This window comes from Pseudophryne corroboree, chromosome 1 (assembly GCF_028390025.1).
Source record: "Pseudophryne corroboree isolate aPseCor3 chromosome 1, aPseCor3.hap2, whole genome shotgun sequence".
Lineage (NCBI taxonomy): Eukaryota > Metazoa > Chordata > Amphibia > Anura > Myobatrachidae > Pseudophryne > Pseudophryne corroboree.
Genome location: NC_086444.1, coordinates 59,114,441 through 59,131,349, shown reverse-complemented (window position 1 = coordinate 59,131,349; position 16,909 = coordinate 59,114,441).

The window sequence follows — 16,909 nt, the reverse complement described above, 5'->3', positions numbered from 1 at the left end:
GAAACTCAGACAGGGTGGTCACTTACATATCACCCACTTGCAGTTTGTTTTGACCAACAAGCATTTGGGCATGAAAATGGTGGTAAAGCGGGCACAGACACCAGATTTCATCATTTTGAATAAGAAGCTGTAGCTGTGTATGGGTTAAACAGCGTTGGTCAAAAGATTTGACACTTGAAACTCACACAGGGTGGTCACTTACATATCACCCACTTGCAGTTTGTCTTGACCAACAAGCATTTGGGCATGAAAATGGTGGTAAAGCGGGCACAGACACCAGATTTCATCATTTTGAATAAGAAGCTGTAGCTGTGCAAGGGTTAAACAGCGTTGGTCAAAAGATTTGACACTTGAACCTCACACAGGGTGGTCACTTGCATATCACCCACTTACAGTTTGTCTTGACCAACAAGCATTTGGGCATGAAAATGGTGGTAAAGCGGGCACAGACACCAGATTTCATAATTTTGAATAAGAAGCTGTAGCTTTGCAAGGGTTAAACAGCCTTTGTTCAAAAGATTTGACACTTGAAACCCACACAGGGTGGTCACTTACATATCACCCACATGCAATTTGCCTTGACCAACAAGCATTTGGGCATGGAAATGGTGGTAAAGCGGGCACAGACACCAGATTTCATCATTTTGAATAAGAAGCTGTAGCTGTGCAAGGGTTAAACAGCATTGGTCAAAAGATTTGACACTTGAAACTCACACAGGGTGGTCACTTACATATCACCCACTTGCAATTTGCCTTGACCAACAAGCATTTGGGCATGAAAATGGTGGCAAGGCGGGCACAGACACCAGATTTCATCATTTTGAATAAGAAGCTGTAGCTGTGCAAGGGTTAAACAGCATTGGTCAACAGATTTGACACTTGAAACTGACACAGGGTGGTCACTTGCATATCACCCACTTGCAATTTGCCTTGACCAACAAGCATTTGGGCATGAAAATAGTGGTAAAGCGGGCACAGACACCAGATTTCATCATTTTGAATAAGAAGCTGTAGCTGTGCAAGGGTTAAACATAACAGCGTTGGTCAACAGATTTCACACTTGAAACTCACACAGGGTGGTCACTTACATATCACCCACTTGCAATTTGCCTTGACCAACAAGCATTTGGGCATGAAAATGGTGGTAAAGCGGGCACAGGCACCAGATTTCATCATTTTGAATAAGAAGCTGTAGTTGTGCAAGGGTTAAACAGCATTGATCAACAGATTTGACACTTGAAACCCACACAGGGTGGTCACTTACATATCACCCACTTGCAGTTTGTCTTGACCAACAAGCATTTGGGCATGAAAATGGTGGTAAAGCGTGCACAGACACCAGATTTCATCATTTTGAATAAGAAGCTGTAGCTGTGCAAGGGTTAAACAGCGTTGGTCAAAAGATTTGACACTTGAACCTCACACAGGGTGGTCACTTACATATCACCCACTTGCAGTTTGTCTTGACCAACAAGCATTTGGGCATGAAAATGGTGGTAAAGCGGGCACAGACACCAGATTTCATCATTTTGAATAAGAAGCTGTAGCTGTGCAAGGGTTAAACAGCGTTGGTCAAAAGATTTGACACTTGAACCTCACACAGGATGGTCACTTACATATCACCCACTTGCAGTTTGTCTTGACCAACAAGCATTTGGGCATGAAAATGGTAGTAAAGCGGGCACAGACACCAGATTTCATCATTTTGAATAAGAAGCTGTAGCAGTGCAAGGGTTAAACAGCGTTGGTCAAAAGATTTGACACTTGAAACCCACACAGGGTGGTCACTTACATATCACCCACATGCAATTTGCCTTGACTAACAAGCATTTGGGCATGGAAATGGTGGTAAAGCGGGCACAGACACCAGATTTCATCATTTTGAATAAGAAGCTGTAGCTGTGCAAGGGTTAAACAGCGTTGGTCAAAAGATTTGACACTTGAAACTCACACAGGGTGGTCACTTACATATCACCCACTTGCAGTTTGTCTTGACCAACAAGCATTTGGGCATGAAAATAGTGGTAAAGCGGGCACAGACACCAGATTTCATCATTTTGAATAAGAAGCTGTAGCTGTGCAAGGGTTAAACAGCGTTGGTCAAAAGATTTGACACTTGAACCTCACACAGGGTGGTCACTTACATATCACCCACTTGCAGTTTGTCTTGACCAACAAGCATTTGGGCATGAAAATGGTGGCAAGGCGGGCACAGACACCAGATTTCATCATTTTGAATAAGAAGCTGTAGCTGTGCAAGGGTTAAACAGCATTGGTCAACAGATTTGACACTTGAAAATCACACAGGGTGGTCACTTACATATCACCCACTTGCAATTTGCCTTGACCAACAAGCATTTGGGCATGAAAATAGTGGTAAAGCGGGCACAGATACCAGATTCTATCATTTTGAATAAGAAGCTATAGCTGTGCAAGGGTTAAACAGCGTTGGTCAACAGATTTGACACTTGAAACTCACACAGGGTGGTCACTTACATATCACCCACTTGCAATTTGCCATGACCAACAAGCATTTGGGCATGGAAATGGTGGTAAAGCGGGCACAGTCACCAGATTTCATCATTTTGAATAAGAAGCTGTAGTTGTGCAAGGGTTAAACAGCATTGGTCAACAGATTTGACACTTGATACCCACACAGGGTGGTCACTTACATATCACCCACTTGCAATTTGCCTTGACCAACAAGCATTTGGGCATGAAAATGGTGGTAAAGCGTGCACAGACACCAGATTTCATCATTATGAATAAGAAGCTGTAGCTGTGCAAGGGTTAAAAAGCGTTGGTCAAAAGATTTGACACTTGAACCTCACACATGGTGGTCACTTGCATATCACCCACTTGCAGTTTGTCTTGACCAACAAGCATTTGGGCATGAAAATGGTGGTAAAGCGGGCACAGACACCAGATTTCATCATTTTGAATAAGAAGCTGTAGCTGTGCAAGGGTTAAACAGCGTTGGTCAAAAGATTTGATACTTGAAACTCACACAGGGTGGTCACTTACATATCACCCACTTGCAATTTGCCTTGACCAACAAGCATTTGGGCATGAAAATGGTGGCAAGGCGGGCACAGACACCAGATTTCATCATTTTGAATAAGAAGCTGTAGTTGTGCAAGGGTTAAACAGCGTTGATCAACAGATTTGACACTTGAAACTCACACAGGGTGGTCACTTACATATCACCCACTTGCAGTTTGTCTTGACCAACAAGCATTTGGGCATGAAAATGGTGGTAAAGCGGGCACAGACACCAGATTTCATAATTTTGAATAAGAAGCTGTAGCTGTGCATGGGTTAAACAGCGTTGGTCAAAAGATTTGACACTTGAAACCCACACAGGGTGGTCACTTACATATCACCCACATACAATTTGCCTTGACCAACAAGCATTTGGGCATGGAAATGGTGGTAAAGCGGGCACAGACACCAGATTTCATCATTTTGAATAAGAAGCTGTAGTTCTGCAAGGGTTAAACAGCGTTGGTCAAAAGATTTGACACTTGAACCTCACACAGGGTGGTCACTTACATATCACCCACTTGCAGTTTGTCTTGACCAACAAGCATTTGGGCATGAAAATGGTTGCAAGGCGGGCACAGACACCAGATTTCATCATTTTGAATAAGAAGCTGTAGTTGTGCAAGGGTTAAACAGCGTTGATCAACAGATTTGACACTTGAAACTCACACAGGGTGGTCACTTACATATCACCCACTTGCAGTTTGTCTTGACCAACAAGCATTTGGGCATGAAAATGGTGGTAAAGCGGGCACAGACACCAGATTTCATCATTTTGAATAAGAAGCTGTAGCTGTGCAAGGGTTAAACAGCGTTGGTCAAAAGATTTGACACATGAACCTCACACAGGGTGGTCACTTACATATCATTCACTTGCAGTTTGTCTTGACCAACAAGCATTTGGGCATGAAAATGGTAGTAAAGCGGGCACAGACACCAGATTTCATAATTTTGAATATGAAGCTGTAGCTGTGCATGGGTTAAACAGCGTTGGTCAAAAGATTTGACACTTGAACCTCACACAGGGTGGTCACTTACATATTACCCGCTTGCAAGTTGCCTTGACTAACAAGCATTTGGGCATGAAAATGGTGGTAAAGCAGGCACAGACACCAGATTTCATCATTTTGAATAAGAAGCTGTAGCTGTGCAAGGGTTAAACAGCGTTGGTCAAAAGATTTGACACTTGAACCTCACACAGGGTGGTCACTTACATATCACTCACTTGCAGTTTGTCTTGACCAACAAGCATTTGGGCATGAAAATGGTGGTAAAGCGGGCACAGACACCAGATTTCATCATTTTGAATAAGAAGCTGTAGCTGTGCAAGGGTTAAACAGCGTTGGTCAAAAGATTTGACACTTGAACCTCACACAGGATGGTCACTTACATATCACCCACTTGCAGTTTGTCTTGACCAACAAGCATTTGGGCATGAAAATGGTAGTAAAGCGGGCACAGACACCAGATTTCATCATTTTGAATAAGAAGCTGTAGCTGTGCAAGGGTTAAACAGCGTTGGTCAAAAGATTTGAAACTTGAAACCCACACAGGGTGGTCACTTACATATCACCCACATGCAATTTGCCTTGACTAACAAGCATTTGGGCATGGAAATGGTGGTAAAGCGGGCACAGACACCAGATTTCATCATTTTGAATAAGAAGCTGTAGCTGTGCAAGGGTTAAACAGCGTTGGTCAAAAGATTTGACACTTGAAACTCACACAGGGTGGTCACTTACATATCACCCACTTGCAGTTTGTCTTGACCAACAAGCATTTGGGCATGAAAATAGTGGTAAAGCGGGCACAGACACCAGATTTCATCATTTTGAATAAGAAGCTGTAGCTGTGCAAGGGTTAAACAGCGTTGGTCAAAAGATTTGAAACTTGAAACCCACACAGGGTGGTCACTTACATATCACCCACATGCAATTTGCCTTGACTAACAAGCATTTGGGCATGGAAATGGTGGTAAAGCGGGCACAGACACCAGATTTCATCATTTTGAATAAGAAGCTGTAGCTGTGCAAGGGTTAAACAGCGTTGGTCAAAAGATTTGACACTTGAACCTCACACAGGGTGGTCACTTACATATCACTCACTTGCAGTTTGTCTTGACCAACAAGCATTTGGGCATGAAAATGGTGGTAAAGCGGGCACAGACACCAGATTTCATCATTTTGAATAAGAAGCTGTAGCTGTGCAAGGGTTAAACAGCGTTGGTCAAAAGATTTGACACTTGAACCTCACACAGGATGGTCACTTACATATCACCCACTTGCAGTTTGTCTTGACCAACAAGCATTTGGGCATGAAAATGGTAGTAAAGCGGGCACAGACACCAGATTTCATCATTTTGAATAAGAAGCTGTAGCTGTGCAAGGGTTAAACAGCGTTGGTCAAAAGATTTGAAACTTGAAACCCACACAGGGTGGTCACTTACATATCACCCACATGCAATTTGCCTTGACTAACAAGCATTTGGGCATGGAAATGGTGGTAAAGCGGGCACAGACACCAGATTTCATCATTTTGAATAAGAAGCTGTAGCTGTGCAAGGGTTAAACAGCGTTGGTCAAAAGATTTGACACTTGAAACTCACACAGGGTGGTCACTTACATATCACCCACTTGCAGTTTGTCTTGACCAACAAGCATTTGGGCATGAAAATAGTGGTAAAGCGGGCACAGACACCAGATTTCATCATTTTGAATAAGAAGCTGTAGCTGTGCAAGGGTTAAACAGCGTTGGTCAAAAGATTTGAAACTTGAAACCCACACAGGGTGGTCACTTACATATCACCCACATGCAATTTGCCTTGACTAACAAGCATTTGGGCATGGAAATGGTGGTAAAGCGGGCACAGACACCAGATTTCATCATTTTGAATAAGAAGCTGTAGCTGTGCAAGGGTTAAACAGCGTTGGTCAAAAGATTTGACACTTGAAACTCACACAGGGTGGTCACTTACATATCACCCACTTGCAGTTTGTCTTGACCAACAAGCATTTGGGCATGAAAATAGTGGTAAAGCGGGCACAGACACCAGATTTCATCATTTTGAATAAGAAGCTGTAGCTGTGCAAGGGTTAAACAGCGTTGGTCAAAAGATTTGACACTTGAACCTCACACAGGGTGGTCACTTACATATCACCCACTTGCAGTTTGTCTTGACCAACAAGCATTTGGGCATGAAAATGGTGGCAAGGCGGGCACAGACACCAGATTTCATCATTTTGAATAAGAAGCTGTAGCTGTGCAAGGGTTAAACAGCATTGGTCAACAGATTTGACACTTGAAAATCACACAGGGTGGTCACTTACATATCACCCACTTGCAATTTGCCTTGACCAACAAGCATTTGGGCATGAAAATAGTGGTAAAGCGGGCACAGATACCAGATTCTATCATTTTGAATAAGAAGCTATAGCTGTGCAAGGGTTAAACAGCGTTGGTCAACAGATTTGACACTTGAAACTCACACAGGGTGGTCACTTACATATCACCCACTTGCAATTTGCCATGACCAACAAGCATTTGGGCATGGAAATGGTGGTAAAGCGGGCACAGTCACCAGATTTCATCATTTTGAATAAGAAGCTGTAGTTGTGCAAGGGTTAAACAGCATTGGTCAACAGATTTGACACTTGATACCCACACAGGGTGGTCACTTACATATCACCCACTTGCAATTTGCCTTGACCAACAAGCATTTGGGCATGAAAATGGTGGTAAAGCGTGCACAGACACCAGATTTCATCATTATGAATAAGAAGCTGTAGCTGTGCAAGGGTTAAAAAGCGTTGGTCAAAAGATTTGACACTTGAACCTCACACATGGTGGTCACTTGCATATCACCCACTTGCAGTTTGTCTTGACCAACAAGCATTTGGGCATGAAAATGGTGGTAAAGCGGGCACAGACACCAGATTTCATCATTTTGAATAAGAAGCTGTAGCTGTGCAAGGGTTAAACAGCGTTGGTCAAAAGATTTGATACTTGAAACTCACACAGGGTGGTCACTTACATATCACCCACTTGCAATTTGCCTTGACCAACAAGCATTTGGGCATGAAAATGGTGGCAAGGCGGGCACAGACACCAGATTTCATCATTTTGAATAAGAAGCTGTAGTTGTGCAAGGGTTAAACAGCGTTGATCAACAGATTTGACACTTGAAACTCACACAGGGTGGTCACTTACATATCACCCACTTGCAGTTTGTCTTGACCAACAAGCATTTGGGCATGAAAATGGTGGTAAAGCGGGCACAGACACCAGATTTCATAATTTTGAATAAGAAGCTGTAGCTGTGCATGGGTTAAACAGCGTTGGTCAAAAGATTTGACACTTGAACCTCACACAGGATGGTCACTTACATATCACCCACATGCAGTTTGTCTTGACCAACAAGCATTTGGGCATGAAAATGGTAGTAAAGCGGGCACAGACACCAGATTTCATAATTTTGAATAAGAAGCTGTAGCTGTGCAAGGGTTAAACAGCGTTGGTCAAAAGATTTGACACTTGAAACCCACACAGGGTGGTCACTTACATATCACCCACATACAATTTGCCTTGACCAACAAGCATTTGGGCATGGAAATGGTGATAAAGCGGGCACAGACACCAGATTTCATCATTTTGAATAAGAAGCTGTAGTTCTGCAAGGGTTAAACAGCGTTGGTCAAAAGATTTGACACTTGAACCTCACACAGGGTGGTCACTTACATATCACCCACTTGCAGTTTGTCTTGACCAACAAGCATTTGGGCATGAAAATGGTTGCAAGGCGGGCACAGACACCAGATTTCATCATTTTGAATAAGAAGCTGTAGTTGTGCAAGGGTTAAACAGCGTTGATCAACAGATTTGACACTTGAAACTCACACAGGGTGGTCACTTACATATCACCCACTTGCAGTTTGTCTTGACCAACAAGCATTTGGGCATGAAAATGGTGGTAAAGCGGGCACAGACACCAGATTTCATCATTTTGAATAAGAAGCTGTAGCTGTGCAAGGGTTAAACAGCGTTGGTCAAAAGATTTGACACTTGAACCTCACACAGGGTGGTCACTTACATATCATTCACTTGCAGTTTGTCTTGACCAACAAGCATTTGGGCATGAAAATGGTAGTAAAGCGGGCACAGACACCAGATTTCATAATTTTGAATATGAAGCTGTAGCTGTGCATGGGTTAAACAGCGTTGGTCAAAAGATTTGACACTTGAACCTCACACAGGGTGGTCACTTACATATTACCCGCTTGCAAGTTGCCTTGACTAACAAGCATTTGGGCATGAAAATGGTGGTAAAGCAGGCACAGACACCAGATTTCATCATTTTGAATAAGAAGCTGTAGCTGTGCAAGGGTTAAACAGCGTTGGTCAAAAGATTTGACACTTGAACCTCACACAGGGTGGTCACTTACATATCACTCACTTGCAGTTTGTCTTGACCAACAAGCATTTGGGCATGAAAATGGTGGTAAAGCGGGCACAGACACCAGATTTCATCATTTTGAATAAGAAGCTGTAGCTGTGCAAGGGTTAAACAGCGTTGGTCAAAAGATTTGACACTTGAACCTCACACAGGATGGTCACTTACATATCACCCACTTGCAGTTTGTCTTGACCAACAAGCATTTGGGCATGAAAATGGTAGTAAAGCGGGCACAGACACCAGATTTCATCATTTTGAATAAGAAGCTGTAGCTGTGCAAGGGTTAAACAGCGTTGGTCAAAAGATTTGAAACTTGAAACCCACACAGGGTGGTCACTTACATATCACCCACATGCAATTTGCCTTGACTAACAAGCATTTGGGCATGGAAATGGTGGTAAAGCGGGCACAGACACCAGATTTCATCATTTTGAATAAGAAGCTGTAGCTGTGCAAGGGTTAAACAGCGTTGGTCAAAAGATTTGACACTTGAAACTCACACAGGGTGGTCACTTACATATCACCCACTTGCAGTTTGTCTTGACCAACAAGCATTTGGGCATGAAAATAGTGGTAAAGCGGGCACAGACACCAGATTTCATCATTTTGAATAAGAAGCTGTAGTTGTGCAAGGGTTAAACAGCGTTGATCAACAGATTTGACACTTGAAACTCACACAGGGTGGTCACTTACATATCACCCACTTGCAGTTTGTCTTGACCAACAAGCATTTGGGCATGAAAATGGTGGTAAAGCGGGCACAGACACCAGATTTCATAATTTTGAATAAGAAGCTGTAGCTGTGCATGGGTTAAACAGCGTTGGTCAAAAGATTTGACACTTGAAACCCACACAGGGTGGTCACTTACATATCACCCACATACAATTTGCCTTGACCAACAAGCATTTGGGCATGGAAATGGTGGTAAAGCGGGCACAGACACCAGATTTCATCATTTTGAATAAGAAGCTGTAGTTCTGCAAGGGTTAAACAGCGTTGGTCAAAAGATTTGACACTTGAACCTCACACAGGGTGGTCACTTACATATCACCCACTTGCAGTTTGTCTTGACCAACAAGCATTTGGGCATGAAAATGGTTGCAAGGCGGGCACAGACACCAGATTTCATCATTTTGAATAAGAAGCTGTAGTTGTGCAAGGGTTAAACAGCGTTGATCAACAGATTTGACACTTGAAACTCACACAGGGTGGTCACTTACATATCACCCACTTGCAGTTTGTCTTGACCAACAAGCATTTGGGCATGAAAATGGTGGTAAAGCGGGCACAGACACCAGATTTCATCATTTTGAATAAGAAGCTGTAGCTGTGCAAGGGTTAAACAGCGTTGGTCAAAAGATTTGACACATGAACCTCACACAGGGTGGTCACTTACATATCATTCACTTGCAGTTTGTCTTGACCAACAAGCATTTGGGCATGAAAATGGTAGTAAAGCGGGCACAGACACCAGATTTCATAATTTTGAATATGAAGCTGTAGCTGTGCATGGGTTAAACAGCGTTGGTCAAAAGATTTGACACTTGAACCTCACACAGGGTGGTCACTTACATATTACCCGCTTGCAAGTTGCCTTGACTAACAAGCATTTGGGCATGAAAATGGTGGTAAAGCAGGCACAGACACCAGATTTCATCATTTTGAATAAGAAGCTGTAGCTGTGCAAGGGTTAAACAGCGTTGGTCAAAAGATTTGACACTTGAACCTCACACAGGGTGGTCACTTACATATCACTCACTTGCAGTTTGTCTTGACCAACAAGCATTTGGGCATGAAAATGGTGGTAAAGCGGGCACAGACACCAGATTTCATCATTTTGAATAAGAAGCTGTAGCTGTGCAAGGGTTAAACAGCGTTGGTCAAAAGATTTGACACTTGAACCTCACACAGGATGGTCACTTACATATCACCCACTTGCAGTTTGCCTTGACTAACAAGCATTTGGGCATGGAAATGGTGGTAAAGCGGGCACAGACACCAGATTTCATCATTTTGAATAAGAAGCTGTAGCTGTGCAAGGGTTAAACAGCGTTGGTCAAAAGATTTGACACTTGAAACTCACACAGGGTGGTCACTTACATATCACCCACTTGCAGTTTGTCTTGACCAACAAGCATTTGGGCATGAAAATAGTGGTAAAGCGGGCACAGACACCAGATTTCATCATTTTGAATAAGAAGCTGTAGCTGTGCAAGGGTTAAACAGCGTTGGTCAATAGATTTGACACTTGAACCTCACACAGGGTGGTCACTTACATATCACCCACTTGCAAGTTGCCTTGACCAACAAGCATTTGGGCATGAAAATAGTGGTAAAGCGGGCACAGATACCAGATTCCATCATTTTGAATAAGAAGCTGTAGTTGTGCAAGGGTTAAACAGCATTGGTCAACAGATTTGACACTTGATACCCACACAGGGTGGTCACTTACATATCACCCACTTGCAATTTGCCTTGACCAACGAGCATTTGGGCATGAAAATGGTGGTAAAGCGTGCACAGACACCAGATTTCATCATTTTGAATAAGAAGCTGTAGCTGTGCAAGGGTTAAAAAGCGTTGGTCAAAAGATTTGACACTTGAACCTCACACATGGTGGTCACTTGCATATCACCCACTTGCAGTTTGTCTTGACCAACAAGCATTTGGGCATGAAAATGGTGGTAAAGCGGGCACAGACACCAGATTTCATCATTTTGAATAAGAAGCTGTAGCTGTGCAAGGGTTAAACAGCGTTGGTCAAAAGATTTGATACTTGAAACTCACACAGGGTGGTCACTTACATATCACCCACTTGCAATTTGCCTTGACCAACAAGCATTTGGGCATGAAAATGGTGGCAAGGCGGGCACAGACACCAGATTTCATCATTTTGAATAAGAAGCTGTAGTTGTGCAAGGGTTAAACAGCGTTGATCAACAGATTTGACACTTGAAACTCACACAGGGTGGTCACTTACATTTCACCCACTTGCAGTTTGTCTTGACCAACAAGCATTTGGGCATGAAAATGGTGGTAAAGCGGGCACAGACACCAGATTTCATCATTTTGAATAAGAAGCTGTAGCTGTGCAAGGGTTAAACAGCGTTGGTCAAAAGATTTGACACTTGAACCTCACACAGGGTGGTCACTTACATATCACCCACTTGCAGTTTGTCTTGACCAACAAGCATTTGGGCATGAAAATGGTGGTAAAGCGGACACAGACACCAGATTTCATCATTTTGAATAAGAAGCTGTAGCTGTGCAAGGGTTAAACAGCGTTGGTCAAAAGATTTGACACTTGAAACCCACACAGGGTGGTCACTTACATATCACCCACATGCAATTTGCCTTGACCAACAAGCATTTGGGCATGGAAATGGTGGTAAAGCGGGCACAGACACCAGATTTCATCATTTTGAATAAGAAGCTGTAGTTCTGCAAGGGTTAAACAGCGTTGGTCAAAAGATTTGACACTTGAACCTCACACAGGGTGGTCACTTACATATCACCCACTTGCAGTTTGTCTTGACCAACAAGCATTTGGGCATGAAAATGGTTGCAAGGCGGGCACAGACACCAGATTTCATCATTTTGAATAAGAAGCTGTAGTTGTGCAAGGGTTAAACAGCGTTGATCAACAGATTTGACACTTGAAACTCACACAGGGTGGTCACTTACATATCACCCACTTGCAGTTTGTCTTGACCAACAAGCATTTGGGCATGAAAATGGTGGTAAAGCGGGCACAGACACCAGATTTCATCATTTTGAATAAGAAGCTGTAGCTGTGCAAGGGTTAAACAGCGTTGGTCAAAAGATTTGACACTTGAACCTCACACAGGGTGGTCACTTACATATCACTCACTTGCAGTTTGTCTTGACCAACAAGCATTTGGGCATGAAAATGGTGGTAAAGCGGGCACAGACACCAGATTTCATCATTTTGAATAAGAAGCTGTAGCTGTGCAAGGTTTAAACAGCGTTGGTCAAAAGATTTGACACTTGAACCTCACACAGGATGGTCACTTACATATCACCCACTTGCAGTTTGTCTTGACCAACAAGCATTTGGGCATAAAAATGGTAGTAAAGCGGGCACAGACACCAGATTTCATAATTTTGAATAAGAAGCTGTAGCTGTGCATGGGTTAAACAGCGTTGGTCAAAAGATTTGACACTTGAACCTCACACAGGGTGGTCACTTACATATCACCCACTTGCAAGTTGCCTTGACTAACAAGCATTTGGGCATGAAAATGGTGGTAAAGCGGGCACAGACACCAGATTTCATCATTTTGAATAAGAAGCTGTAGCAACTTGCAAGTGGGTGATATGTAAGTGACCACCCTGTGTGAGTTTCAAGTGTCAAATGTTTTGACCAACGCTGTTTAACCCTTGCACAGCTACAGCTTCTTATTCAAAATGATGAAATCTGGTGTCTGTGCCCGCTTTACCACCATTTACATGCCCAAATGCCTGTTGGTCAAGGCAAATTGCAAGTGGGTGATATGTAAGTGACCACCCTGTGTGAGTTTCAAGTGTCAAATCTGTTGACCAATGCTGTTTAACCCTTGCACAACTACAGCTTCTTATTCAAAATAATGAAATCTGGTGTCTGTGCCCGCTGTACCACCATTTTCATGCCCAAATGCTTGTTGGTCAAGGCAAATTGCAAGTGGGTGATATGTAAGTGACCACCCTGTGTAAGTTTCAAGTATCAAATCTTTTGACCAACGCTGTTTAACCCTTGCACAACTACAGCTTCTTATTCAAAATGATGAAATCTGGTGTCTGTGCCCGCTTTACCACAATTTCCATGCCCAAATGCTTGTTGGTCAAGACAAATTGCAAGTGGGTGATATGTAAGTGACCACCCTGTGTGGGTTTCAAGTGTCAAATCTGTTGACCAATGCTGTTTAACCCTTGCACAACTACAGCTTCTTATTCAAAAAAATGAAATATGGTGCCTGTGCCCGCTTTACCACCATTTTCATGCCCAAATGCTTGTTGGTCAAGACAAACTGCAAGTGGGTGATATGTAAGTGACCACCCTGTGTGAGTTTCAAGTGTCAAATCTGTTGACCAACGCTGTTTAACCCTTGCACAGCTACAGCTTCTTATTCAAAATGATGAAATCTGGTATCTGTGCCCGCTTTACCACTATTTTCATGCCCAAATGCTTGTTGGTCAAGGCAAATTGCAAGTGGGTGATATGTAAGTGACCACCCTGTGTGAGTTTCAAGTGTCAAATCTTTTGACCAATGCTGTTTAACCCTTGCACAGCTACAGCTTCTTATTCAAAATGATGAAATCTGGTGTCTGTGCCCGCTTTACCACCATTTTCATGCCCAAATGCTTGTTGGTCAAGACAAACTGCAAGTGGTTGATATGTAAGTGACCACCCTGTGTGAGTTTCAAGTGTCAAATCTTTTGACCAACGCTGTTTAACCCTTGCAGAGCTACAGCTTCTTATTCAAAATGATGAAATCTGGTGTCTGTGCCCGCTTTACCACCATTTCCATGCCCAAATGCTTGTTGGTCAAGGCAACTTGCAAGTGGGTGATATGTAAGTGACCACCCTGTGTGAGTTTCAAGTTCAAATCTTTTGATCAACGCTATTTAACCCTTGCACAACTACAGCTTCTTATTCAAAATGATGAAATCTGGTGTCTGTGCCCGCTTTACCACCATTTTCATGCCCAAATGCTTGTTGGTCAAGACAAATTGCAAGTGGGTGATATGTAAGTGACCACCCTGTGTGGGTTTCAAGTGTCAAATCTGTTGACCAATGCTGTTTAACCCTTGCACAACTACAGCTTCTTATTCAAAAAAATGAAATATGGTGCCTGTGCCCGCTTTACCACCATTTTCATGCCCAAATGCTTGTTGGTCAAGACAAACTGCAAGTGGGTGATATGTAAGTGACCACCCTGTGTGAGTTTCAAGTGTCAAATCTGTTGACCAACGCTGTTTAACCCTTGCACAGCTACAGCTTCTTATTCAAAATGATGAAATCTGGTATCTGTGCCCGCTTTACCACTATTTTCATGCCCAAATGCTTGTTGGTCAAGGCAAATTGCAAGTGGGTGATATGTAAGTGACCACCCTGTGTGAGTTTCAAGTGTCAAATCTTTTGACCAATGCTGTTTAACCCTTGCACAGCTACAGCTTCTTATTCAAAATGATGAAATCTGGTGTCTGTGCCCGCTTTACCACCATTTTCATGCCCAAATGCTTGTTGGTCAAGACAAACTGCAAGTGGTTGATATGTAAGTGACCACCCTGTGTGAGTTTCAAGTGTCAAATCTTTTGACCAACGCTGTTTAACCCTTGCAGAGCTACAGCTTCTTATTCAAAATGATGAAATCTGGTGTCTGTGCCCGCTTTACCACCATTTCCATGCCCAAATGCTTGTTGGTCAAGGCAACTTGCAAGTGGGTGATATGTAAGTGACCACCCTGTGTGAGTTTCAAGTTCAAATCTTTTGATCAACGCTATTTAACCCTTGCACAACTACAGCTTCTTATTCAAAATGATGAAATCTGGTGTCTGTGCCCGCTTTACCACCATTTTCATGCCCAAATGCTTGTTGGTCAAGACAAACTGCAAGTGGTTGATATGTAAGTGACCACCCTGTGTGAGTTTCAAGTGTCAAATCTTTTGACCAACGCTGTTTAACCCTTGCAGAGCTACAGCTTCTTATTCAAAATGATGAAATCTGGTGTCTGTGCCCGCTTTACCACCATTTCCATGCCCAAATGCTTGTTGGTCAAGGCAACTTGCAAGTGGGTGATATGTAAGTGACCACCCTGTGTGGGTTTCAAGTGTCAAATCTGTTGACCAATGCTGTTTAACCCTTGCACAACTACAGCTTCTTATTCAAAATGATGAAATCTGGTGCCTGTGCCCGCTTTACCACCATTTTCATGCCCAAATGCTTGTTGGTCAAGGCAAATTGCAAGTGGGTGATATGTAAGTGACCACCCTGTGTGAGTTTCAAGTGTCAAATCTGTTGACCAACGCTGTTTAACCCTTGCACAGCTACAGCTTCTTATTCAAAATGATGAAATCTGGTATCTGTGCCCGCTTTACCACTATTTTCATGCCCAAATGCTTGTTGGTCAAGGCAAATTGCAAGTGGGTGATATGTAAGTGACCACCCTGTGTGAGTTTCAAGTGTCAAATCTTTTGACCAATGCTGTTTAACCCTTGCACAGCTACAGCTTCTTATTCAAAATGATGAAATCTGGTGTCTGTGCCCGCTTTACCACCATTTTCATGCCCAAATGCTTGTTGGTCAAGACAAACTGCAAGTGGTTGATATGTAAGTGACCACCCTGTGTGAGTTTCAAGTGTCAAATCTTTTGACCAACGCTGTTTAACCCTTGCAGAAGTACAGCTTCTTATTCAAAATGATGAAATCTGGTGTCTGTGCCCGCTTTACCACCATTTCCATGCCCAAATGCTTGTTGGTCAAGGCAACTTGCAAGTGGGTGATATGTAAGTGACCACCCTGTGTGAGTTTCAAGTGTCAAATCTTTTGATCAACGCTGTTTAACCCTTGCACAGCTACAGCTTCTTATTCAAAATTATGAAATCTGGTGTCTGTGCCCGCTGTACCACCATTTTCATGCCCAAATGCTTGTTGGTCAAGACAAACTGCAAGTGGGTGATATGCAAGTGACCACCCTGTGTGAGGTTCAAGTATCAAATCTTATGACCAACGCTGTTTAACCCTTGCACAGCTACAGCTTCTTATTCAAAATGATGAAATCTGGTATCTGTGCCCGCTTTACCACTATTTTCATGCCCAAATGCTTGTTGGTCAAGGCAAATTGCAAGTGGGTGATATGTAAGTGACCACCCTGTGTGAGTTTCAAGTGTCAAATCTTTTGACCAATGCTGTTTAACCCTTGCACAGCTACAGCTTCTTATTCAAAATGATGAAATCTGGTGTCTGTGCCCGCCTTGCCACCATTTTCATGCCCAAATGCTTGTTGGTCAAGGCAAATTGCAAGTGGGTGATATGTAAGTGACCACCCTGTGTGAGTTTCAAGTGTCAAATCTTTTGACCAACGCTGTTTAACCCTTGCACAGCTACAGCTTCTTATTCAAAATGATGAAATCTGGTGTCTGTGCCCGCTTTACCACCATTTTCATGCCCAAATGCTTGTTGGTCAAGACAAACTGCAAGTGGGTGATATGTAAGTGACCACCCTGTGTGAGTTTCAAGTGTCAAATCTGTTGACCAATGCTGTTTAACCCTTGCACAACTACAGCTTCTTATTCAAAATGATGAAATCTGGTGTCTGTGCCCGCCTTGCCACCATTTTCATGCCCAAATGCTTGTTGGTCAAGGCAAATTGCAAGTGTGTGATATGTAAGTGACCACCCTGTGTGAGTTTCAAGTA